This window comes from Lichenostomus cassidix, chromosome 3 (assembly GCF_008360975.1).
Source record: "Lichenostomus cassidix isolate B80296 chromosome 3, HeHo_3.0, whole genome shotgun sequence".
NCBI classification, from domain to species: domain Eukaryota; kingdom Metazoa; phylum Chordata; class Aves; order Passeriformes; family Meliphagidae; genus Lichenostomus; species Lichenostomus cassidix.
Genome location: NC_139483.1, coordinates 91,829,629 through 91,848,237, shown reverse-complemented (window position 1 = coordinate 91,848,237; position 18,609 = coordinate 91,829,629). Strand labels below are relative to the sequence as shown.

Here is an 18,609-nt window from a genome sequence, read left to right as displayed (position 1 = left end):
ATACACACAGGTAAAACCTCCAACTCATCAAAATCTAAAATTATCATTTACAACTTCATGAAAAAAATGTTGTTTTAGCCTGAGGGTGAAGACAAAGAAGAGAAAAATGAGCTGATTTCCTATGAGAGTATGAGTAGAAACACTCTCATGATGCCAAAGAGGTGTGCAAAATGTTTCCAACAATGACAAAAAGCAGATAATGTACACAGGTGCTTAAATCCAGGCTAATGAATATTTGGCCATGTGTGTCCTCTGTGCAGTGCTGCAGTGATCATGAATCAAAGAATGGCTGCATCTTTGGAAAATGCTGAATCCTAGAAATGCTAATGAGGCAGTATGCAGAAGTCATCACTGTTGCCACTGTAAGTGGCCATGAAAATGATTATCTGTTAAGATACTGGAGGCAGAGCTACTCTCCTCTAAATTCTCATGGAATTCATCTGATTTACTAACTTATCGTTGCATCAAGATTTTTAGTTTGTCATGGCAACCTGAGAACAGAGAGGAGTAGGATGCCATCAGGCAGCAGTCATAATGCAAGCATAAGTTAAATGCCTCTAAAGTTAATGATCCAAACTCCTCATTGCAGGCGCAGGGCACACAGCGCAACTTGGGGGAGGTGCACAGATGCTGTAAATTACTTTGGATGTCAAAACCATGACCCTGGGCCAGCTGTGTGTCAGACCAGACTGGTGGCATAAGTTACCATAATATAACTGCTGCTGTGAGTGAACCTGAGTGGTTGCTGTGGCAGACATGTAATATCAGTGTCATGCTGAAGCATAAGCTCCTTTTTTTCCTTTTCCTTCCTTACTCTGGCTGTAGGGTTGAAGTTAACCAGGGAGCTGCTGCCTTTTCTCTGCCCCACTAGGAAATCATCCCACCCTAAATTATCTTTACATTGCTGCTGGCTCTTATAATTCAGTAAAATGCTGTAAGTCATCTTGAACTCATGAGACAAGCCAAAGCAATATACTCTCCCTTGCTTAGCATATTTTTCTGTTTTACATTCTGTTTTATCATAATAGCATGGACACTAATTTTGCTTTAATTATAAATCTTGGATCCAAGAAAATGCTTTTAACAGTATCAAATTCACCTGGGTAAAAATGGTAACTGAAAAGCAGTGTTATTGACAAAATTATCTGTCAGGGCAATGGCATCCTCTCTTCAGCTTTTGCAGTGTGATGTTATTAGTGCATGTGAAAGCTGCCTGCCTGCTCTGCTGCCTGCTTTTTAGTGATAAGTATTATCTATTGTATTGCAGGGACTTTTGGTCAAAGCCTTGTATATTTTGCAGTTTTCTGAACATATTCCAAGATCTTCAGGTTTTATCATCTGCAGATAATTGTTACAGACAAATAGATATTATTCTAGTGGAAGAACAGGAAGAAACATCTGCAGCCAGGAACACTGACAAACAGAAGTTTGGAGGTAGCAAATGAATCATGTGAAACTGGGACAGACCTAGCAAGGAACAGACACTGTTCATCTGTGCAATAAAACCCATCTACTTCAAGCCACAGCTGTAAAATTAATGGAGTCTTGGTAAGCTGCCACTCCCTGGGGATAATAGTGAGTTTATATGTCTAGTTTTCTTACATTCTCTTTTCCTTATCCTGGTAACCCAGGTTGCTGAAATCCTTTTTACACTGCCCTCCTGTCCTTTTTTTTTTTTTTTCATGGAATATGCCAAGACCTCTCATAAAGCAGTCACTATATTAGGAGACAGAAACTCACAAAGCCTGGGTAAATGTCAGCACCGTGGAACAACTTTCACCCCGAAAGGTCACAGACTGCAGCTCCAGCATATTGTGGTCCAGTCAGCAAGCAACCAGTCAAGCAAATCAGTTCAGCATAATACCACATTATTACATTTATCTGGCCAGCATTAAATGTGCTGCAGCCTCGTGCTTTGTTTTCCTTGACTTTGAATGAATGAAGGAGCTTTTGTAGGGCATCCTAAAGCTGTTCATTCAAAGATTAGGAAAAGGCCATGGTGTCTGATGGGGGATTTAGACTGAATGAAAACACCTAACACCAAACCCATGATCCTCAAACTGTCATCCAGCTTCTCTCTAATCCTCACCATTTATATTTGCTAAATACCTAGAATAGAACACTGCAGTTACCTGGTAGCACCATAGTTGTTGTGGGAACAGGGAGCTCCTGGCACAAGCTTGCATCTGTCGAAGTCTGCCTTTTCCTCCTATGTCTCTGGAAAGTATTTGCAGAGTGCTGATTCTTATATTAGACAATTCCACCTACAAAAAGCTGTACCTTGAGAGAACTTGTTTGATTGGTTTGTTTTGGGGGTAGAGGGAAAAGGGTCTAAGAACTCTCTAGGCTGCAAATCCCAAATGGAAGACTGTGCTGCCTGGTAGTGCCTGGGCACTAACTCAGTGTAAAGCCTTTCTTCAGGACTTCTTCCTCTTATTCTGCTCTGTGCTTGGTATACTGTTTCTCGTGGGGCTAGCTGTCCTGCATTAGAATGCCTAAAGGCTAGGTACAACACTGCCTAACAGTTTAATTCCTGAATTCTTGTGGGACTGGTTGCTGTGCATGAAGCAAATACTTTGGAAGTCTTAGTTTTCTTATCTGTTTATAAAATTTGTCAATTTTTCAATTGAATTTGAAAAAAAAAATTGCCAGGGGCAGGTGTTTAGTTTGCTTGAATTTACATCTATATGCACATACATATTTTTTTTAACCAAACAGCAGCACTAGGAAGACATCAAGGGTGTATGTTACTATGCTCTTATTGATTACACATTACAGTACAGTAGAGATTATATATTGATTCCATAACATTTTTAATGAAGCTTTCACAACCAACATGACCAATAATTTAGAAAACTAGTGATAAATCACTCATCTGATGATTGCTCAATGCTTATGACTTCTTTTCCTTGGATGACTATTCTGTTGGAGATTATTGTACAACCTATAAAAGTTTCTAAAGCTGTGTTTTGTGTGGGTGAGCCAACATTTCATTGAAGGACTCTGCGTGTTACAACTTTGCTGTTTCCTAGGGCAGGCTGCTGATCTCTGCCTTCATTTTTCTGAACATTATCAGAACATCTAATTTCTATTCTGCTTTAGGGTCATGTTAAGTTACCAATTTTAAACAGTTTCTGTGATGTTGACAGTTTTAATTTGTTCCACTTGCTATGTTAGTAGGCCTATTGTTTGTTCAAAGTAGATTTTTCTGTTTCTGAAAGAGACAGTTTCTGTATTTTCTCAATGCAATGCAATTTGTACCCATATTGCAGCTCCAGACATCTCCTTAAGGGCAAGTCTAATTGAAGTTGCTTGATTTCTGCTACCAATCAGAGTTTTTTCAAACTGGGTTTCTTTTCATCTGTAATGCTTTAAGCTTCTCCTGTATTAGCAGGCTCACTCAGGTGTAACATTTTCTCTGAATCTCTCTTCTTGACCACAGCCCTCTGGTTCACTTTAGTCAGTCTCCAGCTAACATTTAAAAAGCAGCTGATGAGCTCTGAGACTGATTAATACTTATGAGAATTTACTTGTCCTTTCTTAAAATGATTGCATCTAAATTAAGCCATAAATCTAGCTCTGACTCACCTTTCAGCAAGTTATGCCTTAGCTCCCAGAAGAGCATGACAGGATTCAGGGCAGATGCAAGGACCACAGCTTGGATCTCTGTCATTCAGTAGTCATTTGAGGGTCATTTAGGTAGCCTTTAGGATAATATTTCAACAGTTACTAAGCAAGTCACTTTGGTGGAATTATATCCATTTTTTCCTGGGAGAAGAAGAATTTGTTAGTTTCAGCTGTGCAGTGTGTTTTGCAGGGGAAATGTAAGTTTGTATGCACTAGAATTGAAACGAATAGTTTATAAAAGGGGGAAGAAAGTGGAAATTTTCAGGTTATGTATTATTTGAAGTTTTTACTTACCTCTTTGATTTCAGCAAAATGGATATTGCTTAACATTCATGTATCTCTTCTATATCCAAGCATAAACCAAACTTTGCTAAATTTGATTATCTCATAATTTATAATATAATAATCTTTGGCCTTTTGGATCTTAGTGCAATGTGCATTTTAAATATCTTTTGCCTGTGATGAATTTATTTAGCCTTTTGTTGTAGATATATATCAAAATGACTTTCCTGTCCAAGTAAATCACTAGTCACACAAAGTTTTTTTTCCTCAGCAATCAATAAGTTGTTTTTACCACTTGGTTTTCCAAGTACCCAGAAGACTTATCCTGCCTCCATTTCCTCTTTCAACATTTTGATTTTTTGCATTTTAGAAACAAACAGTTGAATTTGGTTGTGTCTTTACTGAACAGCTGTGAAGAAGAGAGACAATGAAGGCAGGGGGGCAAGAGAGACTGACTGGACGACCAGGAAATGTGCATGAGTGTCTTCAGCTTCCCTACCACGAGCACTCTTTGTAGCTGGGGAAACCTCTGTCCCTGGCCTCCCTTTTCTTCCCCCAGTGCCAATTTTTCCCCACTTGGAAAGACATTTAATGAAGTGCCTTGAAATTGGATCACACAGAGGAAGGGGAAGGATGGAACTGATGACAGAGATGGTCAGGGTGGTTGGCTGGAGAGTTCTTGCAATCTCAGCATGGTGGTATGTTCTAGCTGCAAAATCCTACCAGAGCCAACCAATATTTACTTCTTAATATAAACTTTCAGTCCAATAGTTGCAGGTGGAAGATTTATGAGTCCTGTCTGTCATGCAGTTTCCATATGCTGAAACATTTTCCTGGTTACTGAGTGTGTAAGGTAGTAGTAAATTGCAAGTTTCCTGAAAATTGTACAAGGTCTGTCATATCATCTTTGATTTTGATATAGGAAAATAGGAGAGAAAAAATTATTTACTTGTGGGAACAAACATAAACAAACTAGTAACAGTAGAAGAATTAAAGCACAGCCACTGCCAAGTTTTATCTCTAGTTCATTTATGCTTTGTTGTACAGAGACTTAAAAATTAATTTCTTTTGTAAAAAAAATATTAGGATACTAATTCAGACCTTTACTAGGTGAGTATAGGTGCTGTGAAGGCAAAGACTTCTCAAATATTTTTGGGTGGCTCAGCAGCAGGTAGATAATTGATCATGAATTAGCTGATATTTAAACATTGTGGAAACAATCTAGACCCAGGCCCAGAGCTAACACAGACCCACATAATTCCACTGGAACCACACTCCCTGAGCAAGTTCTGCATGACAATATTTCCCTAAGTAGTAATATATGCTAGGTAGACTATTTCAGAAATTACAGTATAGACATTATGAAAAAAACTGAAATGAATAAATCAATATTTTTAGTTTTTAATAAAAATATTATATGCACAAGGGTCCAGTTGTACACCATAAAGAATGTTCTATTTTGAAAGTATTTTTAGTGTGCAGTATTTTCATCCCATATGTAGCATTATAAAATTTTCCAATTAAATAAAATCCTGCATACAAACATAATTTTTATACAATATTTAAACTGAAAATTGTAAAAAAGACAAAGACTGAGAAATTATATTATTTTTACTCCTTGTAAATATAAAGTTATATAAGGAAAGCTTTGTCCCAGAAGATTGATGAATTTTGAATGGATTATAATGGGAAAGAGAATTCCTCAATAGAAAATGAGCATTCAAGATAAGTTCCTGAGGATGCATTTGGAATCTGGTAAATTTTTGCTGATAAAATTCTATCTATCATGTTTTTATCCAAAATAATGATTCCTTGTTTCATTTCTAAGTTGTTCACTAAATCATTGTGTGCTAGAAACTCATGGAACAGTTGCATTTTACTAAATCATGCTATGAAAGATTAGAATTGTTCTGCAAAACCTCAGGAGACCTGGAGTAGTCCACAAAGCTTTCATTAAGCATTTTCTATTGAATTTTTCATCCATTAACTGATAAAATACATGTACCAACAGACTGCTAGCTGTGTTACAACCTCTCAAATCCTCTAAGACGTGAGAGAAAACTGTTGTATACTAATTTTCTTGACAGAAAAGTTTTCGGGATGTTCAGCTTTCTCATTTACATTAACTTCTAGCAAAGAAAAGTACTTTCATAATGAGTATTTTATACTTTCAATACCTGGTAACTATACTACTACTGCCAATGTCATGAACAATGATAATAAAGAGTATCATTCCTCAAATGACACTGGAAAGGAGAGATATTTTTTCTTCCATTCAGCAGAACTAAAGAATTTTTTTCTAGAAAAGCTCTTTGCCATTAATATATAGTTTACATATAGTACAGCTGTTTTAAACCACTGAAACTGTTTATGATACATTTATTCATTACTGTGTGGTAATCAGCATAACTTTATTGGGTCAGCACACCAGATTGTAATGTATATTAGTTTGTTTACTTTTAAGTGAGATTGAAATGGCGATTTTATAGTCAGAGATAGTAATGATAATATAATTTATTAGCCTTTACATCAGAAGTCGACATTTGAAATCCATAGTCCAATTTTATTAATTAAGCCCAGGAGCAGAGCATTATATTCATCTTACTGTTGACTCCTAGAATTTATTGAAAAATGATCTTGCTTCACCTTATGTATCAGAATCAGTTTGCAGAGAGCTTTTCTGCTGCAGAGGCATCTCTAATAAATTTGTACCACAGATTAAAAGAGAAGGAAATGTTTAAAATGCCATTAAAATTGAGCAGTAAATCTTTCACTTTAAAAAAGAGAGGAGGAGGAGAACTAATTTCTCATTTCTCATCAGAGGTAGGCAACTAATTAGTCTCACTCCAATTAATACTTGGGTTATATAAAAGATGATTGATTCTGTCTAGATTTTTATCCTTTGAACATATGGCAACAAGGAACATGCAAAGTTTTCATTTGTCATATTTGTGCTTGTACCTTAAAGTGTGAATATCTGGGCTATGCACAGGCAGTGGTTTAGTATTTTGGCTGCAGAGATAAGTGCATACTATTCAATCACTTTTATTTCCACTGTTTACAGCTGATAAGAACAGATCTTGGCCATGCAGAAAGCATGTTGACCACCTATATGGTCTGCAGATGGCTTTTGAAAGTGTATCCAGACTGGTGATTCTAGAGCAGAGCTGACAATATAACAATAATGGTGACATGTAAAATTTAGGCTCATGGTGAGATGCAGAGTCTGGACACAAAATGACCTTCCAAAAAAACCAGCCAGCCTGTCTCAATTTCCTACAGCTAATCCCATAACATTTCCCACTCACTGCACCCCTTCCTCCCCCTTGCCCACATCCTGCTTGCTCTCCTTCTTTCATGTCTGCTGTTTCTATTTCCACTCCCATGCACAAGCAGACCCTGACACAGGCTCAGCCGGGGAAGGCTTTGGTACTCCAGCCTTTCTCACATAGGAAAAGTTCCCATGTGCTCTGCAGAAATTGCTTGCCCAATATAAGCTTGTCTGGAGTTATGTGAAAGAAGACCCAAGGGAAATTGGTGGAACAAAAGCACTCACTGAAGATGACATATGGGATAGTGGAGGAGAAGGGTAATGGTCAAGCTCAGCAGCCCAGGAACACGGACTTTTGCACAATCTCTTGGACTGCTCTTTTCTAAAGCTTTGCCTGCCACTGGTAGGAGGGGTGCCAGAGGAAGTTAGGCACTAAAGTTGTTACTTGTGCTGTTTCTAACAGACTCGTTTCTAGCCTCCCTATTTTGGGTAAGATTTTACTCCCCTTGTCATCCTCTCAGCCTCTCATTTGAGAGGTGGTGATTTAGAAAAGGAGTTTGCTAACCTGGGTGTTAATTTACCTTAGGAAAAGTTAAATATGAGTAGCTTGAACAGGTGGATATTTTAAGTTCTGTCATGCTCATTATGGGTTAGAATTTCATCTGCTTGCAGAGAAGCTTTTGCAGGAATAGAGGGCAGATCTCTGACACAAAAGATGCATAACCAAGTTTCCTAAGTTAATGAATGCTGATCTTAGCATACTGTCCTGTCTCAGTTGCTTTTTATGACCTCTCTGCCTTGGTCTCTCTCTGCATCCTTGATGCATGTACCTTTTTTCTCTTTCTTTTTTTTTCTCTCCTCTTTCCTGTTTTTTGTTTTCTCTAAATGAAAAAAGGAGAGATGAGACTATATTCCAAGGGACTGGGTAGATCAAGAGCAAATTCTTACATACAGAAGGACTAGAAGGTGAGGCGATTCAGACAAACGCAAGTTTCTCAGTGTCACGGAGCACTGGCCCGCTGCAGACTGCAACAAGCACTGGGTCAACCACCTCAGTGATTTTCTTCATTTCTGCTGTTCAGAAATATTTTCTGGCACAGGTCACAGCAGCACATACTGCAGCTCTTTTCTAACTGCCTCTGTACTGGCCTGCTGCAAAGGGAAAGTATTGCTGAAATATGGACTTTCCACAGCTAGACTTCTTTCCTCTCCTGCATATTTTTCTCATTTTTCTCTTCCACATGTAGGTGCTATGCAGAGGTAGTATAAAGGTAGGCTGTTACTTAAATACAGTTGCTCCCTGAGCCAGCAAAACTGTGGTTAGGCACTATTAATAATTAGTCACTGCCTGTTCAGTGACATCTTTCCAAAATCTAACCTGTTTCAAAATATCCTTTCTAGCATGATGATGCTAAGAATGCACAGAAAATGAGGCAAAAGTAATTAAGTCATCCTGAAAAAATAATACACTGCATAATTCGAGCAGCATATAATTGATTAACGTTACTTCTGTAAGCAGTTTTTTGTAGCTTGTAAATTAAATCAATTCCTGATAAAGAAATATGTAGAAATCCAATATCATTACTTGTCCATATACTTTACTAGAGAATTATTTTTTCTGTAACAAAGCATATTTTCTGCACTGTTGAACTACATCCATCTTAATGGGATCTGCCTCTTTCAGGTTTTTATGTTTACTTGACTGGGTGGCTTCCCTGCTTGAGAAAGGCAGTTTTTTGAATTATGAAAACAAGAAAACCTCATATCCACAAACTGCTCTCTATGATATTTATGATACAATATAAATGTTAACAAAAGAATTATTAATTTTCAAACATAATTGCCAGTAGCTATTCAGGTATTTCCTTCCTCAAAGTAGTTTGTAAACAAGCAGTAAATCTTATATTGTTCTGGTTATTCACTTGAATCTGGGAAGAGAGATTTCAGTGAACTGGATATGAAACCACTGTCCTTTCTATTTTTTCCCAGTATTTCCAAAGTACTTCTGCTTTTGCAAACTGCACCTTGAATGGCACCAACTGTGAGCAGTTTGTTTCTCTGTGATGAGGCACTTTGCTTTCTTGGACTGAAAGGGAGCTTCAGGAGCCAGATCCTCAGCTGGTGTGAATTTATGAATATATGAATAGTGTAGAAGTAAATACACTGCCATTTAGGCTGCCTGCTGATGTTCCCTTTCATTCCCTCAGAATGATGTCTGTCATCCCACTCACATAAACCTAGCATGGCTGATGTTATTCAAGATGTTATTTGCAAAGCAGAAGGGCTTTGCTCTCTGTAAGGGTAAAGGAGCAGTGGTCCTCCATCCAGTTCAACCTCTCCTCCACTAAAATCTGTTCACAGGCTATTGGCTCAAGAAAATCACCACAGTATTTACTTGCAAAGTAGAAAGCAATAAGCTGCTTCTCAAGGACACATCAGTAAATTGAAAACAATGGAATTATGTTAATTTAATCTGTTTTTTAAGGGTATATTTTTAACATTGACCAAGATTTTATTTTTAATTCATTGGTTTCTATTGAAAATAACTTGTGCTCCTGGTGCCCAGCAGTTAAATTCAGGCTTCGTTATGTGCCATGCATAGCACTGGACTGGCCCTGGACACAGAACTCCAAGATACACAAAGTAGGTTTGCTGATCACACTAAATTGGGAGGAGCTGTTGACTCCTTTGGAGACAGAGAGGTCCTGGGCAACAAGGTCTAGGTGACCCTGCTTGCACATTAGGTGACCTGGTAAAGCCTCTTCCAAACTCATTCTCCTTTTGTAAATAACACATTCGATAATAGAGAATTAACAAATGTGTGACACTATTTTACTGAACAAAACACCAGCACCTAAGTATCTTGTTGCTAGGGATCTAGAAATGTTGAAAAGACTAAACTGACAGCAATCAAGACATGTATTTCTCTCACAGGTTTAGAAAATGTGTCTCCAATTAATTATGTTTTCTTGTCTGAAGGACAAATCAAAAGAATACCCTATATTATAAAAAAGCCTCGGGTTACATCTAGTGATTGTACATAAATGTGATAAAAATAAAACCAGCTTTTTCACATTTTTTCTTTCTCTTTTCAGTCTTTGAATCGTGTAGCTAATAACACATTCAAAAAGTATTAGAAGTTTAATGGAGTTTACTATCAGTTACAATCAGACTTTTTTATTCCTAAATGATAATTACAATTATTTGAATTCTTCTCTTCACTAAACACATTTAAAATGAAGTTAAAGGAAGCATATGAACATTCTCTCAAGGCTCCATTCAGATATAATATTTGTTCAATGAAACAGAACCCTTGCTTTAAAAAAACCCAAACAATTCCTCTGTTCTTTATTGAATTATGCATTTTTTGATTATGCAATATCTGTATTGATATGGTTAAGGGAAAAATTGTTTAATTTTTTAAACTGATTGGTAGATACTCTGCATCTCTGTCAATTGTTCAGAGGAGAATGCCCTCCTGAGCTAATTAAAAGAGGCAAAATAAACCAACAAGCAGCCTAGTTTCATCTCAGTTGTTATAAAAGGGTTTGGACTCTGGTAAAAAGCCACAGTAAAATTTACCACATAAACCTACTACATATATCTACCACAGAAAAAGCAGGTGTTGGTAAACCAGAACTTGTAACAGTATCAAATGTAAATTTGTAGATTTTTAGAGGTATAGAAAATATAATTGTAAGTTAACAAAAAACCCTGTATCAATGTCTACCTTCTATGAATCCCTTGAAAGAAGACAATCTTTGCAATATGCTGTATTATAAAAAGAAAGACTAGTTTTCTTCTGTCTATTCATATTGTAATATAGAGGCATCTGTCATCAAACAAACCTTTTCATGGTCAATTTGTAGTATAGCAACAAAACAGAAGGACTGCCAAAAGGTTTATAGGACAACTACTCTTTAATTTTGATGGCACAAATGGTGTGTAGGTCTGTATAAATGAAATAAACCACTATAAATATTGCTTGTTATGCCCAACTTTTAGAAATAATCTGTGGCATATGGTCTAAGGCTTCTGGAGTGTCTTTTCCTAAATGTATCCTCTTTTTCTGTTATAAACTCACAGAGTGCTTTGCTCCTTTTTTTTTCTTTTCTGCTTGTCCCCTTGTGTTTCTTCATTCCTAGCTGAATGAATAATAGAAACAAATTCTCTCTGCTGCAAGAGCGTGCTCTTACTGTTCCTTTTCCAGTTTCAAAGTCTGCACTCATATTTAGTTTCTATGGCATGTCTAAATTGTGGGATTAAGGAGAGATAAAACAAACTGCTTGGAAGCGGTTTGGCAGCACAGCACATCACTAAATGAGGGCTAATTTACTCAAATGAGAAATAGGGTGTGTTAGTACACAGATGCAATATGTGTTGGGGATTATCTGTGAGCTTAATTTTACCACAGATCATCTGCTTTTAATCTTTTAATCAAATTTAGACAAGAAGAGTAGAATTGGCTTTACTTATCTTGTATATATTAGTTGTACAGAGACATACTGAAAAATGTGCTAGTCCTCACAATCTTCTCAGCCTAAACAGAAATGATATGATGGGCAAACATGTGCATGCTGTTTGCCACTTGCAGGCATTGTCTGTTGAAACAAATTATTTATTTGGAATGGCACGTCCCACAGCATCATATTAAACAGGCAAACTGTGTCACTATACCTCATAGCTGCAATACAGAACTACATAGTATTTCCACAATGCTGTTAAATATATGATGATATTTCATGGTTTATTTTGTCTGCTCTAAGCAACATCTGAGATTCAGTGTTATTTTTGTGGTAGAATTGTTTTTATAGGAGTCTTTTGGAAAAATATATGCCTGTCTTTTGATCTCTACTAAGAATGTTGGACAGGTCTGGTTATAAAATATTTATTCTCTAGCACTTTTAGTTTATAGTCATTATTTCAGTTATATATTACCCTCTTCATGCACTTAACTGCTTTTGTGTTTTTGCCTTGTGACAAAGCTCTGTGAAATACTTTTGTTGACATTAATTAGAGAAAGAGCTAAGTTTGGATGTTTATGATAAAATATTCAGAAGACAATGGGAACTTGGCCTTAAGTGCTGTAGTTTTTACTCCACATTTTAAGATGACCAGATGTTCTCACTCCTAACGGAGTGTTCAGTATTTGTTATTGCCACTTTTTCGAGTTGACTAGCTGTTTTATTGAATGTATTTCTGAATCAGCAGCTGTCAATAAGCCTTAAAAGAGTTGTTTCTGTGGAAGGAATCTTAACACTTTTGGAGATGGTAGGTCTTGGGACCTTTGAGACCTCACTGGTTTTGCAGCAATATTTTTGTCCCTTAGGAACACTGTGTAAACTTGAGGACTGGATTATTATACTTCTTCTGGAAGCCAATGAAATACAAGCAACAAAAAATAACAGCAGTGACTTCCCTGAAAATGCACTGCAAAACAAAGTAAACTTTTCTATTCTCAGTTCTTCAATTAAAAAAAAAATCTCCAAAAGGTTCTTGAGCATTACCAATACTTCAAGGAACACTAATTTTTGCACTCAAACGAAAGGTCAGCTTTAAGCCCAGACCCACAGGCAATCTCCAAGAGCTTCTGAGCTAGACCCATGCCTGCTGTTCAAGGAGATGATGCAAAGATCATGGTTGAGAGCAAGGCTTTGCCTCTAAGGCATCCAGCCCCACTCCGCAAACTCTAAGCACTACAACGCTAAATGACAAACAGCAGATCTCTTGCTCCTCTTTTCCTGCTCCTTAAAGATGATGATTATTTGATTGGTTAAAAGTAGAAGGCTGATCTTTAGAATGGTATTGTGAGAAGAAAAGGATCCGATGTTTCTAGAAACAATATTTACGTAAATTAAGGTATAATTAGAGAAGCTTCATTGAACCTTCCTTTACTGCTTCTGTTGAGCAGGATAAGCTAGACATCTACCATTCCAGGTCTTTCTGGTTGGTTGCGTGTGCTCACATGCACTATGCTGTCAAAGGGCAACATCCACTGGAATTTTTATACTCTCTTTAGAACAAAGTTCTTATTCTGAGAAAGAAACTAAAAACTATGCATAAAATAGGAGTGTCTCCTAACAGTGTTACTGATACTGTTCCAAACAAACTGTAGTGAACACACAGTCAAATCACTGATCAAGTGTGCCCTTATTGCATACTTGGGAGATCTGAGGTTTCAGGGATCTAGATCCATATCAGAAGCTTCTGGTCTGTGCAGACTGGCCTCCACTGGCAGCCAAGGCCCTGTGTGGCCACTCCTCCCTCCTTTCCTCCTTCCCTTCCCTCCATGGGACAGAGGAGCAAATGGGTCAAAGAAGAGTGAGAAAATCCATGGGTTGAGATAATGACAGGGACATCACTTACCAATTACTCTTGTGGGAAAAACAAACTCAATTTGGGAAAATTAATTAAATTTGTTGCCAATTACTATGAATATTTAATTATTAATTTGGGTATTGGAAATTAGCAACAAGACCAAGAAACAAACATTAAAGCAGTTAGGGAAAACACACAGCTCCTCCTTCCCCAGGTTCTAGAAACATCCCCTCTTGACCCCCGTGTTATTGCAGCAGGCACCCTCTGTCCCCTCCATGACAGAATAGGGGTTGCACCATGGGCTGTGGTCTGGACATTTTGGGGTTTTTTGCTGCTTCATCCTTCTCACCTTTTTTGTGGTGTTTTTGCTTTGTGACAAACTCTTGTGAAATACTTTTGCTGATATTAATCACAGAAAGAGCTAAGGAAGTTTGGATGTTTACAATAAATCTGTGCTCCCATTCAGGTCTTCCATGGCTGCAGTGCCTTTGGGAATACCTGTTCCTTCCCTCCTCTTCCTCCTGTCCCCATCTCACAGGGCTGTTCCTCTGACTTTTTCCCCTTAGTCCTCACTACCACTGTAGCATTTTTGTCCTTTCTTACATACACTTTGCCAGAAGCACTCCCCCCTCATCCGTGGGACTTTGCTGTCCTGCAGTGGGTTGGTTGGAGCTGGCTGGAGTGGGATCTGTCAGGCACTAGGTAGTCTTGACCTCCCCTCACAGAGCTCCCCTGCACCCTCTGCTGCTGCTGGAGCCTGTGCAGGCAACATTACGTACATACATATATATATACACATATATATGCATACATACATGCACACAAAGTTGTCATAAAAGTTAGTGCAAGAGTCTCCTGTTTGCATTTCAGTTGAGGACACTGAGATGCTGGGTACTGTATGAATAAACTTCTAGTCCAGTTTTAAAAAGAGAAATACATAGAAGCTGAATTCTTCAGTGTTTACCAGTCATCTTGAAATCACAAAAGCTGCAGGTGAAGGTGTGTCTAGATGCACTGAGATCAGAGCTGAACTTCAGAGTGAATGCATCAAATGGCATCTGTGTGTTCCAAGCTTGAAGTCAGTGTTTTAAAAGTGTGTTAAACTGGAACAAGGTAAATTTGAAACACGGGAAAATTCACATATGCTGGGCAACCCTGATTAAATAGAGAGCATAGAAACTTGTCTCCTACTCATTGTGTTGTTTCTTGACAGAGTCCCTCCTCTAATCTTTTCAGTCTAGCTTTTGTCAGTGGCTTTCTTGAAAAAATACCAAGAAGTATCCTGAGGATTTTTTAAAAAATAGTCTTCCCATCACCTCAGAGCCTTGGATGTGAACCCTTGCTGCTGGCAGTATTCACTCAATCAATGTGTTACCTTCTCCAAAAACAGAGCAGGTAGTAATTCAGGTAAGTTATGTATTATAGTTCTTATTGGCTAAAAAGAGAAAGACTGAAGGAAATATTAGAGACTGATGGACTAAAGACTACTACAATGTATGACATATTTATGGAAGCACAAAAGCACAGAACAATCAAGGTGGAAAAGACTGCTGGAGATCACCCACTCCAAGCTCAAGCAGGGCCAAATCAGATTATCCAGGACCATGTCCAGCTGGGTTTAAGAATCAAGACTCTGCAACCTCCTTGGCCAATCTGTTCTGCTGTTTGACCATCCTTACAGTAAAAAGCAGTTTTGCTGTGCCCAGGTGTAATCTCAGGTGTTGCAGTTTGTGCCCATTGCCTCTCTTTATGCCAGTGGAAACTATTGAGAAGAGTCTTTGCTCCTCTTGTCAGGTGTTTATGCACAATGGTAAGATCCTTCCTGAGCCTTCTCTTGACATTCTAAGATCTCTAAGCCTCTCCCTATATGTCAGGTGCTCTTTATATGCAGATGCTTCAATCATTTAATCACCTGCATGACTCTGAGGTGTACTTAGCCTATCATGTCCCTACCTTTCTTATTTGTTTCCCACCCCTGCTCAATTGGATAACATCTCAATATTTCATGCAGACCTCCCACTGTCTTCTCTTGATTTCCTGTTTGACTGAGATTTAGAATTTAGTGAAGAATTTTAGTGCGTAAAAGTATTATTATAACCCTATAGTAAGAGTTGCTTTTGGATGGATTGTGCTTATTTATATTGTTAATTGTGTGATACAATATGGTATCCAATGTCAAAATAATTAAAAAGTTTCACCTAAGAAATAATGAGGGTTCTGTCAGATGAATTAAAGGCTTGTGTACTGCAAATCTCTAAATTTACTTTTTATTTGTTGCAAATAACAGAAGTCTACCCTTGGAGTATCATTTTAGTATTTATTTACATAGCATTTTCTTTATAATGATGAAGCAATTTACCAGGCACGTCCAGCCATGGCATGACTCTTTATGGAAAAATAAGCAATGAGGACTGCATATTTCCATGAAGAAATACAACTGCCAAAGTAAGTGTTCAAATGCCCCCAAAATGCACTTAAATGCTGAAAAAATAAGTTAGTCTAGGTAAGAACTGAAGACAGTTTGCAGGGAGAGAATGTAAATCTTGGAAAATACGGCTTTAAGATACCCAGAATAGCCAGCTCCTCGTGTCTTCCACAATGTAGTGCTGGGAGCAAGGACAGGTAATGTGATCCTTGTATAGGTAAAGAGTAGAAACAGGGTCATGAGCTTGCCTCTAGCTGCACCACTGTAAGGCTGAAATGATAATCCATTGCATCTGCCTCTGTAATTTAAGGGGGATGTATAGGGACAGCTTGAAGGAAGGCACTCAAAATGATCTATGAATTGCAAAACAATGTGAGACTTATAGCACTCAACCCTTTGAGCTTACTGAAAAGCAGGCTGAAAGATCATTTCACACATAAGTGAATCTGATGGCTGGAAACTTTCTAACATTCATAGAAAAAGTCAAAACAGGATTCAGTGGCTGGTGGTTAATATTAGAAAAAATCAGCCTTAAGGTAAGATGTATTTTACTTGCAGTGCAGGTAATTAAATACTGGGGAGGTTCTGGACTCACCATAGTTCACAGAAATATAAATGAGTTGGGAGAGTAAAAGAAGAAAAAAAAAAGAAAAAGAAAGAAAGAAGCTTTACTTCACCTTTTGAGAGCATTCATATTGCTCAAAGAAGGGCAGCTCTGCATTAGGGCACATGGTATTAAAAAACGCCATTTCTAAAATTTTCTCCGGGTTTGCAGGAAACTTTTCCTCTAGGCACAATCAAGGAAGTTTTGTTTTGGTTTTTTTATTGTGTTTTGTGTGGGGTTTTTTTGTTGTTGTTCTTTTTTTGTGGGGGGTTTTTTATGTGTGTTGTGGGTGGGGCTTTTCTGTGTTAGTTTTTGGGGGTTTTTTTTAGTTGTTTGGGTAGGTTTTTTCTTCTTGTTTGTGTTTTGGTTTTTTGTTTTACTTTTTTTTTAACATTATCTTTATTTTGTTTTCCTTTCTCTCACCTCAGAGGTGACCAAGACTGTGTAAGGCAGTGCCCTGAAGCTAACCATGTCACCTGTCTGGGGAACAAAACAATCATTTGTATTGAGAAAAATACGGTCTGAACAACCGTCAGGGCTAGAGGTGGAAAGAAATATTTTTGCCATTCATATTCACAGGGCTGCTGAGTTCCTTCTTTTTTCCTCCTTGGCAAACTGAAACAGAGAGGAGGATTATTGACGTGTATATCCTCTATTTTATTCTCTGCTACTTTGGGGCCCTGAAGTGATACTGAGCTTCCCTGCTTCATCGTGGTGCTATGCAACTGTCAGCCTCTATGAAGCGAAGTGCTTTAACGTAAAACATTTGGGAGGGTTTTTTTTTTGGTACTAATAAAAGGGTTGCTGGGTGAAAACAAATGGTCTGTGTTATCCAGGAAATCAGTCTAGATGAAGCTCCCTGAAGCCTCAAACTCCATGAAGCGATGGAAGGTTAATCAAAGCACTAGATAAAAGCACAATAAGACCCATCCATGTTATGACCCATGGGATCCAAATAAAAATTCTGAGTAGCTCTTGTTCCTCCTCTCCCATTAGAGGGCAATGTTTGTATAGGCAAAATTTCCATTAAAGTCATCATCAGCCATTTGCATATATATTCACAGGATTAAAAACTAGCGTCGGATTTATCTGTTTAAACCATCAATCCATGTCTGCTTAATGTTTCCTCAGATGACATTGGAATAAAGGAGTTTGTAAAAGAACAGGCATCAGTGATACTAATAATGACTTCTCCTACACCAGTACATACAAATGTAGAGAAAGTTGTGTTGTTTGTGTATTTTTCAGTGAGCTGGGAGTTCATTGTAAGGCAAAAATGCCAATAAGTTTAGAAACTGATGTTTCTAATTAAATGTTTACTTTGTTTGCCTTGGGCTTGGAAAAGAGATAAGAAGCTGCTTCATGCCGATAAACAAATATGTATGCAACATGAGGGGACAATGAGATCACTAACTGCTTTGCAATATGTGGAATTATTACTTTTTCACTTCATTTAAAGAAGAATTATAATACTTAAAAGAACTTCTGTTTATACAGGTCTAGGGCATGCTCAAGGTTACACTGATGAAAATGGAAATCAAAGTTGAAAAGGTGGTCTGTTTGTTGCTTGGCAAGTTGTGACAGATAATCACTACCATATTTTCAGATGTGGGACCTGTAAATTATTTGTAAATCCCTGTGTTTCATGAGTGCTACAGGTGACCTATGTGTGCAGGTTTTGTAAAGTCCTCAGCTGAGAAATCTTTGTCAAAAAAACTTGCTGTCTCCTCATTAGGACTACCGTTGCATCTGAGTTTCCTCATTTTACTTCTTCCTTATTTTTGCAGTCTTATATGGGTTATCTTGGAGACTTAATAAGCAGGGTGTAGACTTTATGTCTGTATGCTGAAGTTTGAATTTCCTTTACAGCTAAATTAAAAATTGGAAACATTCTAGTGCCTCTAAGTGCTTGATCTTTCTGTTTGTGTTTTTGACTGTATTTGGCGTAGATTTTGGAGAACTAAAGCTTACAGTCCCCGGGTGAAATTATGTAAGGCTTGCAAACACCCAGGGTCTTTTTTTGTTGAGAAGTGTGGTTCAGCAATGGAAAACAAGAACAAAAGTCAAACACTGAATAAAAAC

At 37.7% G+C, this 18,609-nt stretch overlaps 1 long non-coding RNA gene across 1 annotated transcript; it reads left to right on the top strand.

The window, feature by feature from the left end:
* The first annotated feature begins 12,275 nt into the window (after positions 1–12,275).
* LOC146440215 (uncharacterized) lies at positions 12,276–18,405 on the top strand. The gene is made up of 3 exons (XR_014851082.1): positions 12,276–15,308; positions 15,850–15,943; positions 17,107–18,405. It is a non-coding gene; the product is annotated as an uncharacterized LOC146440215 (long non-coding RNA).
* Positions 18,406–18,609: the final 204 nt, after the last annotated feature.